Genomic DNA, 20,468 nt, shown 5'->3' on the forward strand with positions numbered 1-20,468 from the left:
AATCATCCATAGTTTCCACATTCAACGTACAAACATTCCCCAACCCTGAGACACAATCTGCGAAGGTTTATTATCTGCATGTTAACTCATGAGGCTCCTAGAGGCAACTTGAAAGGTCTTGAAAGTCATATTTGGAAAAAAATAGTGTTAATGTCTCAATAGAACACTGGAATCACAAATTAGTTTTTGTTAAACTGAGTATAGAGTAATGTCAGAATTCTACTCTCCAAATGATGTTATCACCCTTTCCTTGAGGTTTCTCCAATGCAGTCACCTTATTGCGGTTGCTCCTAGCCATGGATTTGCCTTTTTCTTGAGGAAACTCACGGGCTTCACTGACAAAAACACTCATTATGTTTGTTGGAGGGATAAAGCAATCCAAGGACAATCCAGGCACATTGAATGCAACTTCCTCTATAATCCAAGCCTCTTCCATCTGGGTTTTGGTGTGGCTCATTGTTTTTTTTCCGAATTTGAAGAGAGTGACAACATAATGGCTAGAATGATCTATAACCATTCCCTCTACAAGTCTGTAATCATCATGCACTAAGTTTATTGTTGTCTCCCAATAAAAAACATCACCTCCAATAGATTGAATTTGTGTGAGATAAGAATCTTCCATATGGACAAAAAGCCCAGTTCTCTGCCTAAAATAGCCAAAGAGAACATGTCTGACAATCTCAGCAGGGTCATCACTTCTAGGCTTTAAGGTTGATGGATCGACACAAATCTTAAGAACAAAGCAGTCATCCCCATTTTTTTCTTCTCTCCAATGCATCTAGCATTGAAAAACATGGTTGCGTGGTTCTTGGATCCAAGCCTTGAACCAAACACCAGATTTCAGGACTTGAACACCACAAAATTTATTAAATCAAACTAGAAATAAAGAAGAAATATTACTTCTAAATTCAGAAAAATGTGGATTTTGTACTTTATCAAGAACTAAGTATGAATGTAGGGTTTGGTAATTGGGTGATGAAAAACTGATAAAATTGAACACTAAGAAAACTAAAATTTGGTAATAGGTAGTGCGCAATTTCACTAAAACTATCAAACAGGTATTCCAGATATCCTACACATATAGGACATATTAAACACATGATCCATCATGTTATATTTTGGTAAGGTTGTAGAAATAACATTCCTATCAAAATGCCAACAAGAAACACAAGTTTTATCACATACCTAAGAGTTTTCAAAAATTAAAGAAATAGATCATAACATAAAATCAAATATGGCATGAGTGAAAAAACTGAATCTATTAAAAGGAGGAAAATTGAGAACAATTACATAAACCCCCTGAAATGTACTTGAATTAAAGTAATATTTAGATGTATTCCTCTAGTGCAAACACCAATAAATTGAAATATATATATTAAGAATAAATTCAAAGTAAAGAAAAGATAGGCCTAGTATTTGGACCTGAAGATCCCTATGCAAAGGCCTAATAGGTCCTTTTGCAGCATGAGCACCAAGCCATGATGTGTGTCTCCAAACTGGCTTCCCTTTGTTCCTTTCATGCACTTTGCTGCCTCCAATTGTGAGATCCACATACCACATATCAGGCATCATCTGACATAATACAAAGCCACCAGTCTCTGCTGATCTAGAGGAATTATGATTCTTTGTTACTTTTGTAGTTGTTTCATATTTGGATGCCAGCATATTCGCCTTTCCCATAACATATGCATTCTAGATTGAGATTTGATACTTAGAACCTCCAGAGGCTGCTATATATTGTTGCAAGATATATTGGGTAGATGAGGTTTCCTGCATAATTAATAATGGTTTTCAACAAAATAGTTCAACCAAACTTCAGAGAGCAAGGAGAAAAGAAACATCAAACTCATGTACTTGGACATTAAATCACATGTTTCCAGACTATATCTCTCCACATGTATCACAATCCAAATAAATAATGTGAGAAATCTCAAACTCAATGACATTTATAAAAATCACTTCTTTCCCCAACCAGATATCAAACCCTCCTACATATTTTTTGAAACAATACTAACGGTAAAGGGTGAGTAATGTTTAGGTCCCAACCTTAGGAATCATGTTAGATTTGGCATATCGATCCCTTTGCAAGGGCATAGCCACCCAACCCCTTTGGCTTTCAACCTTAGTTGCAGCTAAAGACCTCTCACCATGAGTAGGCGGGTGTCTATTATGCATGGAATTAGGGCAAACCCCGTGATTCACCTCAAAATAAAATCAACTCCGGTGCCTCAACATTAACTCCTTATTTATGAAAACCTATTTTACTGTCTTATACTCCTACTTTAATCTATCTTCATAAATTATTACCATCATTCTCCACTATAAACCTCAACCCATAGCATGTTTGATCAAGATAATAAGTGCCAAACAATTTTTCAAGATACCAAATGGGCTAATTTACATGATGTTCTAGAGCAAAGACGGGGGTTGGAAATAGAATAAATGTGAAAATGACTTGGGCAAAGCGAATGAAAAAAATCCCAAGATTTCTTACAATGTGAGTGTTTTTAATACTCAGATGAGGAAGAGGATCACCACTAATAGGCACAGGGGCTAAAGGAGCACCCAAAACACTGAGAATCAAGCAAGATCCGAGCACTTGTAGCCAGACAGAGAAGGTGGGACATTATATCTAGATTACGTGGTGACCGATGAATCTAGCTACAATGTCATGAGGCAAAGCCTCACCATAAAAAGATTTCGGCTTAAATATGATGTATCTTTCATTAATAGTTCGCTACCTTTATGAATCACAACACTACCTTTCATTTATGAGCCATGTATTTTGCACGAATATATTCATCCAAAATAAATATTATACTTATTAAATAAAACATTTTAGATTATCCACTTATGATCATTCACTCAGTTAACATGTGTTGATACGTATAAACCAGACATGACAAATAAAACAACATAAGCTTTTTATGAAGACACCCTCAACTCTCTAGGATGACAAGATTTATATTTTTAGTGGTTGACTGATTATAGTTGGTATTGAAGCCTTGGTACAAAACAAAATAATAACAACACATACTGGATTTCAAAAATTATGCATGTTGGGTGTGTGACCAAGGTTTTTGATTTTTCGACTAATTTCTTGGTGTGCAAAGCGATTCAACCAGAGAAAACAACACATATTTCTTGATTATTATTCTAGCACCCTTATTCCTCTTACTCCAAGTGTCTTTAAGAAAATGTGCAGGTTACCAGAAGCTAATTGAATTTTCAAGGTAGTTAAAGTTGATTCCTTTTTGGAAAATTTCAATGGATGGAAGACCCTACTAAAACAATTTCAGAAGAACCCTACCAGAGAGATGGTGAATGCCAATAAAATTTAGGTATGCACGATTACTAGCACATACAAAGAAATTTCTTGGTTATTTGCTCAAGTTTTTGGAATCAGATCACTAGAGAATATTCCTAAATGTTTTTTATGTGTTTTACATTATTGTGTGCATGAAGGAGAGGCATTTGACTAGGCTCATGCCATTTCTGTAGAAATTTTCTATCAACCAAGAAATTTCAAACAATCAAAAAATGGTTTTCATGAGTTCATACTTGGTTTGTGCCATTATCTATTGTAGAATCTTCAAAGTCCTTTTAAGAATGTGGCCCTACAATTTTGATAATGACCTTGTTCAATTATGGTACTTGTTCCTTTGGAGATACCTGTCTCCATTTCATTTTTATTTTGTACAAAATTCCTTCTTGTCAAGTTGTATATTAATGTTTTTTAGTTTTCTTGCTAAAAGATGATCTCGAGAAACTCTATCTATCTTGGAAGGAAAAGGGGTATTTCAAATGAAAGAACAATTTTCTTATATCATATTATATGGACTTGAAGGACATTCGTTAATGCTTCCAATATATTTTTTTGACAAATTATTACTTATCAGAATTTTATTGACAATATAAGTCAAGGGATCACCTTTTTAATTAAAAGAGGAAGAATTAATTCATACTTCTATGAATTACGCTGATAAGTCTTAAATTCAAATACATTTTTGGAATTGATGAGTATGTGACCCACCTAGATGTATTCAAGTTGGATGAGTTGGAAGAAATAAAAGTTTTTGACCCTCAATTTATATTTTCTCTTCATCTTAATTCTATTGTCTATGATATTAAATTTCAAGTAAATCAAGTTGAAGGTGTTGGAGATAATCACATCTAGCCTGATAGTTCACAATCTTTTCATGAAGATGCTAGTGCCTTGTTTAACACCAACTTTTCAAAGGAACAATACAGGCACTCAATTACAAGCCATGGTTCCACTCCTCAACATTCGTAGAAGAGCACCTCCACCTCAAAGGGGCAACCTCAAGTGAGGGAGATATAGAAGAAAGTTAGCAATATTGTTTGTTGATTTTCTAGTGCTAAATAGACAAGCACAAATTTCTACATCTCGTTATTACTTCCAATGATATATGAACATAATTAAGTAATTACACATAAATTTCAACTTCTTAGAAAACTTTTGTCTCTTCCTTAAACTTGCTTCCACATGTGTGAGTGATGTGTCTATTATGATTGTATCGAGTGTCTTTTTATAGTGATACTAGGTTTCCCCAAAGAGACACGTCTCTTTGTAAAATCAATTTAAAATTAACTTTATTTTTCTTTCCTTTAATTTTAATTTCTTTCTTTTGATTTTAACTTTTGCAGTTGGTGAATACTTCCCGTAGCTACCCAAAAATCAACACTCCCTCTTAGCTATGGAGGTATTCACTTTGACTTCCTTAGATGTATTTCTTTGTTGAAAAAAATCTTTAAGAAGAAGGTTTCACAACTCACATAATCAACATCATAATCATCCAGGTCAAAAAACTTGACCTATATCAATCATAGCATCCACTCAGTACCATTATCCAAGTTAGCAGATCTAACCTATGGTACTAGGTACCATAATCTAGGTTAGTACACATAACCTATGGTACATCATCAATATTGACTAGGTACAATCATCCAAGGTTGCACACCTAGCCTATAGACAACATCAATATGCATTAGGTACCATCATCTACTCTAGCACACCTAGCTTATGGTACAACAATAGTCACCATGATTTGGCTGATGACTCAAGCTCATGGCATATGGACTAGTACAGGTTTTCCATCACCATGGTCAAACCTTAGGGAACATCCAAATTCTAACTTCACAGGGTTGCCCAAACCCTAGAGGACATCCACATCCTCACACCACAGGGTTTCCATCACCATGATTAAACCCTAAAGGACATCCATGTCCTTACACAATAGGGCTGCAATCACCATGGTCAAACCCTAATTACATCCACATCCTCAATCCATAGGCCTCATTGTAGGCCATGATTCTATATGGGCTCACTCAATGAGTAATCGAGCCTGATGTTGAAAAGGAACTCACTCTTATACACTCTTTCGAGTAGACTCCATGAGACCATTCTCCCTAATTTCGGTCACAATACTTGATATAGGGATAATATCCCTAATTTTGATCACAGTACTTGGCACAAAGAGAATGTATGTCCATCAAACTATTCTTCATAATTCTAGCCAATGTACTTGATACAAGATTAAAAACCTTAATTACAATAAGAGTAAATGACACATGAAGAATGTTTGTCTGTGATGCCATCAAATCTATCAACCAATTCTCCCTAATTCCGCTCAATGTACTTGACATAAGGATAACCTCCATAATTTTGATCAAAGTACATGAAACGTGGAGAATCCACATACATGATGCAATATCATCATCAAACAACTAGTATATCACAATCATTGTACTCATATACAGAGTCTATCAAAGAGATATCAATCAAACAAGCTCTCTCTAGAAAGTGATCTGTCTTTAATGGTCTTGGTGTTTGCTTGATGTTTCATGCATGCGCATCTGTCTCCTTCACTTGCTACTTGGTATGCTTCGCGTGTTCCTCCAACAACGAGCAAGTATTCTAGCATACGCTCGTTGTTCATCGTGTTCATCATCGCGCCATGTCTCATCCATGTACATGTTTCTGCAATCACTCATGACGAGACGACATCAAATCTAGAAATTCCCTAGTCTACCATGATGCATTGCCTTTCATTTCCGGGTGTAGGTGACTGGGAGAGAGGACAAGGCTCTGAAGCAACACAAAGAACATGTCAAGATGGGATGCAAGGCTTCGGGGCACTATCAGGAAAAACTACACAGAGGGCACTGAGAGGCTGGGTTGAGCAGTCCAGGACAACAGTGACATTTGCAGGATTTGGCTTAGCTGGGAGGAAGAATTGCACAACTTTTTTGGGGAAGGTAGTGCAGGCAGCAGGAAGCACTGGTAGTAAAAACTATGCAGATTTCCAGAGGAGGTCGGGATCATACTGCGGGAGCCTACTGGTCAGAACTGCGCAGATCTTGGAGACAGTCACGCAGGACATGTTTGTGCAGTTTCCGGGCTGAGCGAGGCACTGGGCAGCAGGTGGACTGTTTTTGGGCCGCCAAAATTAACATTCACTTTCATTCTATTTTTCACCTTTATCCTCATTTTGTCACCTCATTCCATCACATTATCATTAGATAACCCTACTGCATGAGTTCACATTTACATTTTTCAAAGTTATTAATTTCATGTATTTAGAGTGAATTTATGATTAAAAGTTAGATAAATAACATGTATTTGCTTATATCTAAAAGTGGCTTGAGTTTGATGACATGTGTAAATCATTTGGAGGCTTCCAAGGCACCCTTATGTGGCCCCCCAAAATCAAATTCGAATTTCAACTCAAGAGGGCCATATTCCAAGGAGAAATATCATGGATATCTTTATGAGTCATGGGATTTGTATCTAGTATTTAGGGATAAGTTGAGACACATATGGATCTAGTAGATATTTAAGGGATATACATTTATTGAGTAGATATCCCTAATTCATGTATAAATAGGAGGAGCATCCTTCAAAGGAAGCTAACAATTATCAGTTATTCATTAGCATCATATTTATGATTGTTCATTCAACATGAATAATATCATTTTATTGCAATTATGAGTTATGAATGTTGCTTGATTCTTAAGGAGTGATAGTTATTCATGAGTGCTCATTGAGGAATGGACAGATCCCCATCAACCACAATTCGCATACATATGTAACATAGTTTAATTTTTGTTATTTCATTTCATGCAGGTGTGATTTACTTTCTGCAAGTGTGTTTTGTTATGTGAATATTGATTTCCTTTCAGTAGCTAGTTTTTATGTAAGAAGGACAACCATGACCTCCTATGTTAAGAGCCTCTTCTCCATGAGCTAGATTGAACTGAAACAAGATTTACTTTCTTATATGCTTTCTAGATTAAATTTATGTGAAGATTAATTTCCTTTCAGTACCTATTTTTTATGTGAGAAGGACAACGAGGATCTCCTAAGTTAGCAGACTCTTCTCCATGAGCTAAGAACTGAATTGAAAATAATATTTACTTGGTTTCATTTATATGCTTTCTTTCCTGCTTTCTTAGCTGTTTGACAATGTTATTATAGAAAGATTGTAGAAGGACAAAACATGACTTTTGAACAAGAGACTCTTCTCTATCTTTTAAAGTAATTTTTATGCTTTCATAAAATAGATCCGAATATTTTCTTTTCAAAATAGTTTAGATTTGTAATATGCATTTCCATTATTTGCATCTAAACAACTACTTTCTACATTAGTTTAATCTAAGATTCCTTATATTTTGGTTTGCTTCTAAGTATACCAACCCGGATTGATAAATAAATGAATGCTTTAATTCACCTCAATAAATTAGACCAACATTTTGGTGTTGTTGTCAAGGAAGCAAACTTAGATGTAAGCTAGTTAGGAGGATTGTTTAGGAAGCATTTTCATTTAGGATCATTTTTATTTAGGGTTATTGCATTTAGGCATTTTCATTTAAGTTTATTCTCATATAGAAAACATAGAAATGGAACACAAATTAAAAAAAAAAACCCCATTCACTAAAAAATAAAAAATAAAACACAATAAAAATCCAATTGCAACAAACAAGATCTAAAGAGCTTTGTGCTATGACAATTGAAGAAGATCAAAAACCTAAAGATCATATTCAAATTTGGTCTCAATTAGTCATTAGGCTACAATTTTTAATATCAAATCTTCATGATTATGTCCAAGAATTCACTAGGGTTTATTTTTCAAATTTGGATATGAGTTTACTCATGATCTTGTTATGCAAATAGATGCATTGGAAATTCTCTTATACTTAAGAGAATGTTTCATTTCTTTAATAGAATAAAACTAATAAATAAACTCAAGTTTTGTGATTTTTAGGATAAATTTACAATTTTGTAATGCAGTAAGAGCCACCCATTTACTAACCCTTGGCAGTAAATTGCAATAAAACAAATGATTGTGAACAAGGAGTACAAACTAAGATTAAAGAGCCACCCATTTACTACTCCTTGCAGGAAAAATGCAATAAAACAAATGATTGTGAACAAGGAGCACAAACAAAGATTAAAGAGTGATAATTTCAAGTGTGGATTCGATTCTTCACATTTATTTTATGAAGAAAAACGATTAATGAAAATCTTGGGTATGCTCTCTTCTTATGCCTTGTGTGACCTTGAAGATCAAAAAAGAAAATTTGGATAAGTTAGGTTTGAAATTTGGTAATAAAAATTCATAAATCTAGAGATCTAAATTCAGTACTTATTTTAAAAATTTGTTTAAATTTTGGTCTCCAACTTTTAGTTAATTTTCTCTCAAATTTCTAGAATAAGTTTTCTTTAAAAAAAAAATTCCTTAACTCTCCAAATTACTAATTTTTTTTTACTATTTTAATGACAAACACAAAACACACATATAATTCTAAAATAAAAATAAAAAATTCAAACAGCGATTTAAAAACAAAATAAAACTCATATAATTAAAAACAAAACACAACAAAACAAAACACAAACATAAAAATAAATAAATAACAATTAAAAACGAAATACAAAACAAAACATAAAACAATACAAACAAAAACAATAATAATAAACCATGAAAAAATAAAACATTTAAAACAAAACAATTAAAAAACAAAAAAACATAATACAATACCAACAAAACAGATAAAATAAAACAAGCATTCACCTCAATAGAAAGCAAACCAAGGACTCATATAATAAAACAACAGGAAGTGAGAAACAAATAAAAACTAAAACCATACATCGCAAGCCCATTACATTTAATAAAAAATAAAATAAAAACCCAATTCCATAATAAAATGAGCATCGGCCTTGTATTCTCTCACAGAGTTGTCAATCCGCTTATTCCTTTGGCCTTTGGAATGAAATATAATTTGTGGTTAACACCAATTTGTTGAATGATAAGGCGGTGGGAAGATCCGATTTTCTAGGGCAAACTGAATATGATTGCTTCAACAATATTTTTGTTTCGATTCTAGATTGTTTAGCAAAAGATCTCGGGATTAATTTCCGTTGCCCTTTTATTAAAAAAACAATTACAATTTTTTGAATCATTAAACTCCAAAAGAAATTGCCACCAATGTATATCACAAGTTATTACTTTGATATAATTATAAATCGTTGGAGTTTTCGATAAAAATGAAAAATGAATGGAGTGCAATGTATGGCCCTTGGACGATATGGCCCTTGGACGATCAGAAAAAAAAGAGGTAAACAAGAACAAGTTGGGTTGTAGAGAGTTTGAAGCGAAAAGAAAGAATGGTCGAAACGCGTTGACAAATAGTTTCTCATGTGATTTTCGCCAAAAAATCTATCATAAACTTGTTATGGATCACAGAAGCCTCAACTCTACAACTTGCTTAGCATTAAGAAAATGGAGCATTCTTGAGCTTTCAATTTTACCCTTGTCCCTATCAAGTCACATTGTCTTTTCTGCTTGTTCACTTCTTGTTCAGGCTACTGTTGGGATTGCACGTCAGTTTGCATATCTCTAGGAGATGATGCTACAAAAACTTTCCCATTGTTTTCAACCATGTGACAATTTCTATCATAGATGACATCACCTGATTGCTACAAGAAATAGAGATTTCATGATGATTTCTCAAGATATATTAAAAGAAGAATTAGAGGGTGTTAAAACAACATTGGTTTCTGAATTCAACAACTTAACAGAGTTTACATAGGCCCATATTAAAAAGTGGTTGGTTACTTTTTTAATGACAATGAGTAACAATTATCTACGGCCAGAAAACTACGATAAGACGCACAAGAAATTGAGGAAAATATCTTTGAGTTACGGGTAAAGAAAGAGATCATGGTTCCTCCCATGAAAGAATATATTGAAGAATAGTTACACTAGTCATTACAAGAAATCATTAATCCTCGATAATTTCTCAAGTAGTTGGGATAATGATCTTTCTTGCAACCATATAAAGAAAACACTTTTTCAACAATGATAGGAATCATTCCACATTTGATCCTTTTGCAATTTTTTTAGTTTTATTTTTCTTTTGAAGTAATTACCCTTATATCTTATCAGTCTTGGATTAATCCCACTTTAATGAATTGTTGCATGTTTTCTAAAACAAATCCCTAGTTGCATTTCCTCTCTTTTTCTTCCAAGTACCTTGTATCATTACTATTGGTCCATGAGATCCCAATCCCAGTCTCACTAGGGGGAAATTGCATTTTTTTTTTATGATTAAGTAACATGATTTTGTGACTATGCTTTAGACACTTAACTCTATTTGAAACTTCAACTTCATATATTAATTTTCCTCTTAATTAAGAAGTAAGAATATCATAGATATTTTCATATTCTCTTGTGCTTCCAAATGCATGACATCATTTTATAATTATATGAATATGTTGACCAATGCTTTATATTTCCATCTATTGAATTTTCTTCATATATGTTTCCTTGCATATGCTTATGGATGACAATGTGGAATGAAATCATGAGAATTTAATTTATTTCATTATTTTATTTCTTTTCTAAGAACGCCTAGTCCACTCACAGATGCTTGAGTTGAATGCTTAATCTTTCTATTTAAATTTTATATATAAGTGTATTTAAATAGAGGAGAATCACCTCTTTAAAAACATAGAGGGATTCTAGAAATAGACCATATGAGGTTGATCATTTTCCCTATTAAGAAGAAATGTCAATAACAAACTCTGCCTCTACCTCTTAAAGGATATCATCTTCCTATAATTTCACATCCTCTCAGTGATTGGCTTGATTGAATTGAGCTTCCCCCTTCCTCTCTTGGGATTGAAGTCTCCCTCTACTACTATGTTGTCCTCCTCCTCTTGTAGGACTCCTTGATCTATTGTTTTGACTATGTTTTCTAGCTAACTTCTCTTGTGCCTTTAAACCAACTCGATGTGCATCTTCATCTATTCTCTGGGACAAGATACTAATCTCATACTTCAATCCTTGTATATACCTAGCAATCATTTTGGCGTCTTCTTCAATATGATCAACTCTAATGTTTAATTTGTAAAAGAATTCAATATATTCGTATATTGAAATAGATTTCTATCTAAGATTATGAAATTGCTTAGAAATATTTAAATGATAATATTTAGGTAGGAATTTACCTCTGAATTTAGCAACCTTTCTTTCCTAACCCTTGATCTTGAAATTTTCTTTCCTCTTCCCGCCTGCTTATAGTTCATCCCATTATAGGTATGAATAACCTTTCAACCTTGTCACTACATACTTCACTCTTTTTTCTTCATCCACATCTTCATAATCGAAGTACTTGTCAATATAATTAATCCACTCCACCAACTTCTCAACAATTAAACTATCCTCATATATGGGTACCTCCATCTTAGGTTTGGAACTTACTCCAAAAATAACTCTCATCTTTCTCACATATGTTGTTTCCTCACCTCCTCCTCCTTCATCAAAAGTGTCTTCTTCCTTTTCACTAACATCTCCTATTTTGACTTCCTTTCTTTAAGAAGTTATCATGGCCTCCAACCTCATTCAAAGGTGCCTCATCTCATATAGTAGCACTGCATTTGCTACAAGCTTCCGTCAACATATTCCTTCTCCTCTCTGCTTGTGTGCCATTTCTTATTTCTTCAAAGAGCGTGTTTTCTCTGATACGAAATTGATGATGGAATTAGACTAACACACTTCTCTTTTGACAATTTCAAACTTCTCACTATTGGTTTCCTTTGTTCTACAATGGATTATTTTTCAGTTGCTCTAAACATAGCTCAAATGTTATTAAGTACTTAACATTATAACCCACACAAACACCTAATTGTTATTTTAACTTTAGCACCTAAGCACTAAAAAACCAAAGTGCATATGACCTTGCATTATGACCCACTGCTAACACATATTTGATATCGACAAATCAATATTTTATCGTATAACAGTTCTTTTATATTGGTAGGTTAGCATATCAACAATCAACCGATATCAAGATTTTGAGCTTGAACTATATTGGATGAATATTTTATTAAAACCCTGATATGGATTGTTCTGATACGATTAATGTTATCTACTAACAATTTTTTTGCCAAGAGGTTGTTGACAATGATGATACCAAACTATTAGCACTTTAATGAAACAAAAACACAAAAGAAATATTCACAAACATTGAGAGTCAATTGTATAACTTTGACAAGGAACCATAGTACCGAAGGTCTGGGATCCAATAGAATAATCTCAAGATATTTGAACTTTGGAAAACAAATAATAAATGAAATGCTTGTCAAACCCAAGGTTGAGTGTGGAGCCTCCAAGCGGAATGATGATACCAAGATATCGATATATTGCTAAAATAGAAGCACAAATAATTTTGTTGCAAAACACAGAGGCACAATACTGATATCTATGGTGGAACCTCACTACCAGAGGTCTAAACACTGATATAACAATTTTTTTTCAAGGACGATCTTTTTATCACAACTCCTTGCTAATTGACAAAGTGGAACACCAAAACTTGGAAAATGTAAAGTTTTTGTGTGTTATAGGATCTCTAATAAATGTATAACTCCATAATTGGAACCCTTTAACAAAGGAACATTGATTCTGATAAACTTGAAACCAAGGATTGGAACCTCCTCCTATAACCTCAATTGGTTGCTCAACTTTGAATCAGGGATATTTCATAGAGGCCAATAATCAACAATTCGACAGTGTAGAATCAATTGCTTAAAAACACACCATTTGGTCTATCAATCAAAAGATACAAGAGAAATTAAAATTTATATATTGATCAAAAAAAGAATAATTATAAGTTTTTGATGAATTTACATTGTCAACCTCCTATGGTTCTCACTTGTACTTCCTTTCTCTGATCTCTCCACATATTCTCTCATATCTGATTACATTGAAAACTCCATACATATAATACTCTTGCACTAACAAATTCAAATTTTTCCCTAAATTAGTCAGTTTAATCTATTACATGGAAAAGTAATTGATGTGCATCAAAACCTCCTAACCATAGATATTTTCAGAACTATTACACCTAGAAAATTTTACTATTTAAATAAAAATTTGAGGAAACCAACTTCCTATAGTAAATGAAATTTGAGGACACAACTTCCTCTATTAAAGTGTGACTTTAATTAGTGAGATGATATCGTACCAGAGTCTAGAGAGAAGCATCCTTATTAACAATATTTTCCCAACATTTATCCTCATCAAGGCCTACTCGAGATCCAATAGTTGGATGAATAATCTCACAAGGAGAAGGGAATCTGAGAATCATATTTCAAGATCAAGCAGTAGGAAGGGAAATCTTTCAAGGCCAACTTCCAAATATAAGGAATATTCCAGATGAAGTTTCAAGAAAAAGGAAAGAAGTAGAGATTGTGCAACTCAATTGGACTCTTAAACAATTACAAAATGAGAACATTTGCCTTAAGAGAAACGACAACCCTATTTCACAACAAACAAAAAGAGCCGCAATCCCTAATCCGAGGTAGCAAAGTGATAGGAATCATAGACCAAAAGATCGCAAACCAAGGGAAACATGTGCCTTAATCCAAATGCAGTCATTTTGGAAGATGATATTTTTGAAGAAAATCAAGATTATTCTTACATCTTAAATGATGACAAGGTTCAAGAATCCACTGTCTTAGAATCTATGCAGTCTGAAGAAAATATACAAACTCTAGTTCAAGAGAATTCTAATGAACAAGAAAATTTAGAATAAGATCAAAAAAATATGATCCAAATAAAAGCCCAAGAATCAATTAGATAAAGTGTTTGATAATACTCCTCAATCAGCCCCTCATCAAGACGAGTAATCATAGGAAAATGAACAAGCTAATATGATGACAAATGTGACTTATAATATAATGGATGAACTTGCATAGTTGAAGATCACACTACCTTCCCTTGAGGTGATTAAAATACCTCAACAAAGAGAGAACATACTCAATCCTTGGAAAATATAGGTCCATCAGCTCAAGGATAGAAGCAACTATGATTGGAAATCAATAAAGGCCCAATGTAACACACCCCCTCACCACCCATCGACCTCACTAAGGGTGAGAAGAGGCATGTTACTATGGTGATTCAACCTCCAAGTGTTAAGTTATGGTATGTTCTATGCTTATAATAGTTTACTTCTTTTTCTTATTATATTCCACCAATTAGCAATCACATGTACATAAAGTAAAGTGCAGATAGAACATTAAACGATCGATAGAAAACAAGCCAAGACAAGAGACACAAGATGTGGCGGCTAGCCAGGGACAAACCCCACAATGTGTGGGGAAACCCTTTGATCAAATCTTCTTTTATCATCAATAATTCAGCAGAGAGAAATAGTACAATAAATCTGATTCATATCAGCAGTAGCAAACCCTAGATCAGTAGCATCGGCATTAGCGGCTTCATTATCAAACTAGGGCAGACCATATCTCACAAACCGATAGTCGGATTGACTTCATTCCACCACCAAAAGTTTCGGCTTCCAGAGGAGGTTCAGATGAACCTACAACGCAGTTCATATGAGGAGATCTTCTAGGCCACGCAAGTCAATCTTTACTTCTGCAGTTGCAGCTTCAGTTTCAGCAGTTTCCGGCTTCAAACTAGGGCAGTCGATATCTTGCAAACCGTTCATCGGATTGACTTCATTCCACCACCAAAAGTTGCGGCTTTCAAAGGAGGTTCAGATGAACCTACAACGCAGTTCCAAAGAAGATATCTTCTAGGCCACGCAAGTCAATCTTTACTTCTGCAGTTGCAGCTTCAAATTCAACAGCTTCCGGCTTCACATGTGTGAGAGAGAGAGACCCATTTCAGCGTAGTAGAGAAGAGACTCATATCTGCGCAGTAGAGAGAGAGAGAGATGTGATGAGACGAGTGAGTCCAAATGAGGAAAAGTCATCTTATATTTATACACAACGTTGGTGGGTGAATAGATGCAACTGTTGGGCTTCTGAGCCTACATGAGTTGTAGGTCGGCTTGATAATAATTCCATAATCAAAATAAATTCATATCTCCATGAATACTTATCGGAATTGGATGATCTTTATATCAATCCTACACCTCTCGACGAGAGGAATCTAATAAAAATATTATTAGCCATGAATAAGATGGCCCACATGAAGTTTTGCCCTGCTTGCCAATTTTAACACTCCCTCTCAACCATGGAGAACTTCATCTGCAATCTGTCAATCGGTCGTTACTATTCATCCATCAAATGCACTGCCTTGTACAACCTGACCCTTGCCCTACTCTGCTCTATTTTGCATGTTCTGCTTTGTCTTGTTCTGCCCTGCACTGATCTGTACTGTTTTGTTCTATTCAGCTCTGCTCTTGCATTGTTCTGTTCTACTCTGCTTTTGTCCGAATTATGAAGAAGAAGAAATGATCGAGGATGTATCATACTGACTCAAAGTCAGTCTCAGAGTATGTACCACTGGTCCCAGACCAGTCTCAACCAACCCAAATTCAGCGTCATAGTGAGTACAACTCCAATGGTCCCAGACCAATATCATCCTCCACCGACTCAAAGTCAGTCTCAGAGTATGTACCACTGATCCCAGACCAGTCTCAACCGACCCGAAGTTAGCGTCATAGTATGGTACAACTCCTACCATTGGTCCCAGACCAGTATCATTGATCCCAGATCAATGGAGGACATCCTAGCGTAGGGAGTACGGTAGTTACAACGATGCGTCCATCGGTACTACTATGGTCCCTAACTTCATTTCCCTGCTCATTGATCAGATGAGAGGTACTTCCCATGAGTCCCAGACTGCATGGGTAGGATGCCTCGATAGGAGAACTAATCAATCCTGTCCTCATAGGAGAACACATCAATCCTGCTACAATTGCCATGGAGAACACATCAATCCAGGCCTCACAGGAGAACACATCAATCCTGCTACAATTACCATGGAGAACACATCAATCTAGGCCTCACAGGAGAACACATCAATCCTGCTACAATTTCCATGGAGAAAACATCAATCCAGGCCGCCATGTAGAACACATCAATCCAGGCCTCACAGGAGAACTAATCATCCTGCTACATAGGAGAGTGAGTCATCCTATTCCACAAGAGAGCGAATCATCTTGTCCCACAAGAGAGCGAATCATCTTGTTCCAGTGCGCACCACCAGGGGAGGGTGAGTCACCCTGTGGTCGTATGTTGCTCTAGTAATAACCGCAAGCCCTCAAAGCTCCCAGAGCTCAATGTATGCAACATGCAGGACCCTTGTACAAGGGTTTCTTGCCGACTCCAAGTCGTTTGGGAAAATCACAGATTAGATCTTTCCTCGGGGCTTTGACAAGGTGTATCAACCTGTACATCATCTTAATGCGATGGAGCATCCTTGCTCATCAAATTACCATATCCCAGATGATGTCTATCTGCTAGAGCAATCGACGAATACGAGATTCCTCAATAATCGAATCCCACCTCTGGTTGTTATAGAGAATCACAGTGGTATCCAATGTAAATCCAAATAGCTCACTGAAGAGCTTTCGCAACCAGACTGCCTCAGACGAGGTCATGCTAGCAACAATATATCTTGCTTTGGTGGTGCTCAAAGCCACCGACTTCTGCTTCCTGCTCATCTAGGATATCGAAGTATATCCCAAGGTGAAACAGCACCCGGAAGTGCTCTTATGGTCCACCACATTGACTGCCCAATCAACATCAGTATATCCAAGTAGTCTCACATCTCTGGCAATGTATCTTAATCCATGAGAGATTGTGTCCTGAAGACATCTTAGAAGATTCCTGGCATCAATCCAGTGAGGCTCAACCAAATATGAGCTCACAATGCTAACTGAAAAACATATGTTCGGACGGAGGTTCACCAAGAACATCAATGCGAATGAGTTTTTAAAACTCAGAGGAATTTCCCAAGTCTGGTCTGACATCACTACCATATAACCTCAAGGTAGTCACAGGCTTGCAGTCCATCATACCGAATCTTTCCAATATCTTTACCACATATTTTCCTTGAGATAGGAAAATTTCCCTTGGCTTCTTCCACACTTCAAGTCCTTGGTCCTTCATTTCAAATTCAGAAGCCATCTCCCTCTTACATTTGTGAATGAGAGGGTTTGCACTTGTTAGAAAGAGGTCATCCACATACAACACTAGTATGAGAGGCTTGTCATCTTCAACCTTAAAGTAAAGGTTAGGATCAGCTTCACTCCTAGTGAATCCCAGCTTCATCAAGTAGCTATCAATCCTCTCATACCATGCTCGGGGTGCTTGCTTCAGCCCATAGAGAGCTTTCTTCAACCTGCATACATGAGATTTTCGATCATAAATCTCAATCCTTCGGGTTGCTCCACGTAGACCTCTTCTTTGATCGAGCCATGCAAGAACGCAGCCTTGACATCCATCTGATGTAGGTTCCATCCTTGTGAAGCGGCAAGGGCTATGATCGAGCGGATGGTCGTATATCTGGCAAAAGGTGCAAATGTCTCATCATAGTCTATACCTTCCTTTTGGGAGAAACCTCGAGTGACAAAACGAGCCTTATGCTTTTTTGTGCTTCCATCTGTTGCATGCTTTATCTTGTAAAGCCATTTGGAAGTAACAACAGTCTTGTCCTGGGGTCTGGGAACTACTTCCCAAACATCATTCTTTATGATAGACTCATATTCTTCGGTCATAGCATCCTTCCATACTTGATGCTTGACGACGTCTGAGAATGACGAAGGCTCATTTTGTATGATCGTGCTCATGATGGTCAGGTATCCTTGATACCTATTAGGTTTCTTACTTTCACGAAAGGTTCCTCAGGGTGCAGCATGTCCTTCAGCATCATCAAGTAACCCCTTAAGCCATGAAGGCCTCTTCCTAGAAGAGGGAGGCTCATATGGAGGAGGAGCAATCGGATCCATGGGTTCTTCTACATCAGGCATTGATTCATCATCCTTTTCTTTCGGTTCCCTGGTGTCGGCTTCTTGAGAGCTCCTCAAAGTCGGAAGACTGATCACCTTGCTGAGAGCCATATCTTCGTTAAAGGTGACATCATGACTAATTATGACTTCCCTTTGACCGGCTACATAGAATCTATAGCCTTTAGTATTTTCACCATAGCCCACGAAAATTCCCTTCTTTCCAGATGCTCCCAATTTATTTCTTTTCTCTTTCGGTACATGAAAGTATACAGGGCTTCCAAAAATTTTAAAATGAGAAACATCAGGTTTCTTACCGGTGAATTTTTCTTCAGGAGTCTTGGAACCCAATGCTTGATGAGGGCATCGATTTTGTACATATATGGCAGTGTTTGCAGCTTCAGCCCATAGAAACTTAGGAAGACTTTGATCATGTAGCATGGCCCGGACAACTTCCATAATTGTGCGGTTCTTCCTTTCTGCCACACCATTTTGTTCAGGAGTATATGGTGTAGTAGTCTCCCTCTTGATGCCAGCCTCTTTACAAAAATCATGGAACTCATTAGATTCATATTCAGTCCCATTGTCAGTTCTTAAGATCTTGATCTTCTTTTCGGTTTGATTCTCGATTAGGGCTTTGAAGTGGCGGAACCAAGGGAACACTTCATCCTTCTTTTTCAAGAAGTATATCCAGGTCTTTCGAGAATGGTCATCTGTAAAAGTGAGATAATATGAGTATCCTCCCAAGGAGTTCACAGGCATCATACCTGATATGTCTGAGTGAACTAGTTGTAATATATTGGAGGTCTTGCTTTGACTTGAAGGGAATGGTCCCCTTTTGAGCTTTCCTTCGGCACATCCCGGACATACACCTTCTTTCTCTACTTGGAATTCAGGCTTCCCTATTACCATCTGTCTTACATCGAGTAGAGCTTTGTAATGAAGGTGGGCAAACCTCCGATGCCAAAGTTCAGACTGAAGCGATGTGTCACAAGACATGACACCTAGCGGACTTCATCGACCTGATATAATGAATCAACACTAAACCCAAGAGTAAAGGCATCTTTAACATTATTTTTCCATATACATACCTTGCCATTGCTGAAGGTTACCTTGTAGCCTCTGTCTTCCATTGCCAAGATGGACACTAGGTTCCTTTTGAGGTCAGGTGCATTTAATACATCCTAGAATTTCTAGCCTTCTTGAATGGTTGTCCTCTTCCTCGATCTCCAGCTCTCCTCTTACCTTTGTTGTTGAATTTGTCATTCCTTTGATTTGCCATCAGAGGGATTTTGATCATCGTCCTGGTGTGAGTCATTTCTTCTCTTTGCATGAGAAGAAAAGGCAACAGGAGGACCTTTAGGCATGGGCATTTCTTGCACTTCTTCCCTTGTTTCTTCTTGAATGCATCTAGCCATTAATTCCTCGAAACCAAGAATTACATTATAGTTCAGAAGAGTAGTCTTGAACACGTACCATTCAGATGGTAATCCTCCAAGAGTTGTGAGTGCCATTTCTCTGTCAGTAATAGTTTCCCCAATAGATAGGAGATCATTCTTGATCTCAGTGATTCTTAAGAAGTATGCTTGCATACTTTCATCTTTACCCTTCTTGATTTCCCTCAACTTATTTCTAAGAAACAAAACTCGATTTGCATCATTAACTTTAAATAAACTCACCAGTCTGTCGTAGATTTCCTTGGAGGCGTCTAGATCAAAGATGTAGGCCACCAAGCGCTTGTCGATAGAGTCCCGGATGATCTTCTTTGTTTTGACTTCTACATTTTTCCATTTGTTCCAGGCAACAGCAGATGCATTTGATGAAGGCTCAACAATATTGCCTCTTACATGGTCTAGCACTCCTTGATCTTCAAGGGTTAGATCAATAGACATCTTCCATCCGTGATAGTCAGCTTTCTGACGGAGCTTGTCTTCGGCAGGAAAGAGTGTTGAGGACCCCATAGTTCTTTTAGGATAGCCTTGCCAATCTTCTCTTCAATGATTGCTCTTGCTCTTGCTCGGGCTTTGTCTTCACCTTAGCTCCGATACCATGTTAAGTTATGGTATGTTCTATGCTTATAACAGTTTACTTCTTTTTCTTATTATATTCCACCAATTAGCAATCACATGTACATAAAGTAAAGTGCAGATAGAACATTAAACGATTGACAGAAAACAAGCCAAGACAAG

The 20,468-nt window shown here is 36.3% G+C and overlaps 1 pseudogene; it reads right to left on the reverse strand.

The window, feature by feature from the left end:
- Positions 1-211: 211 nt before the first annotated feature.
- LOC149192095 (uncharacterized) lies at positions 212-11,765 on the reverse strand (annotated as a pseudogene).
- Positions 11,766-20,468: the final 8,703 nt, after the last annotated feature.

Source organism: Pinus tabuliformis, chromosome 2_2 (assembly GCF_031772625.1).
Source record: "Pinus tabuliformis cultivar Carrire ecotype Pingquan chromosome 2_2, CPIR1, whole genome shotgun sequence".
Classification (NCBI taxonomy): domain Eukaryota; kingdom Viridiplantae; phylum Streptophyta; class Pinopsida; order Pinales; family Pinaceae; genus Pinus; species Pinus tabuliformis.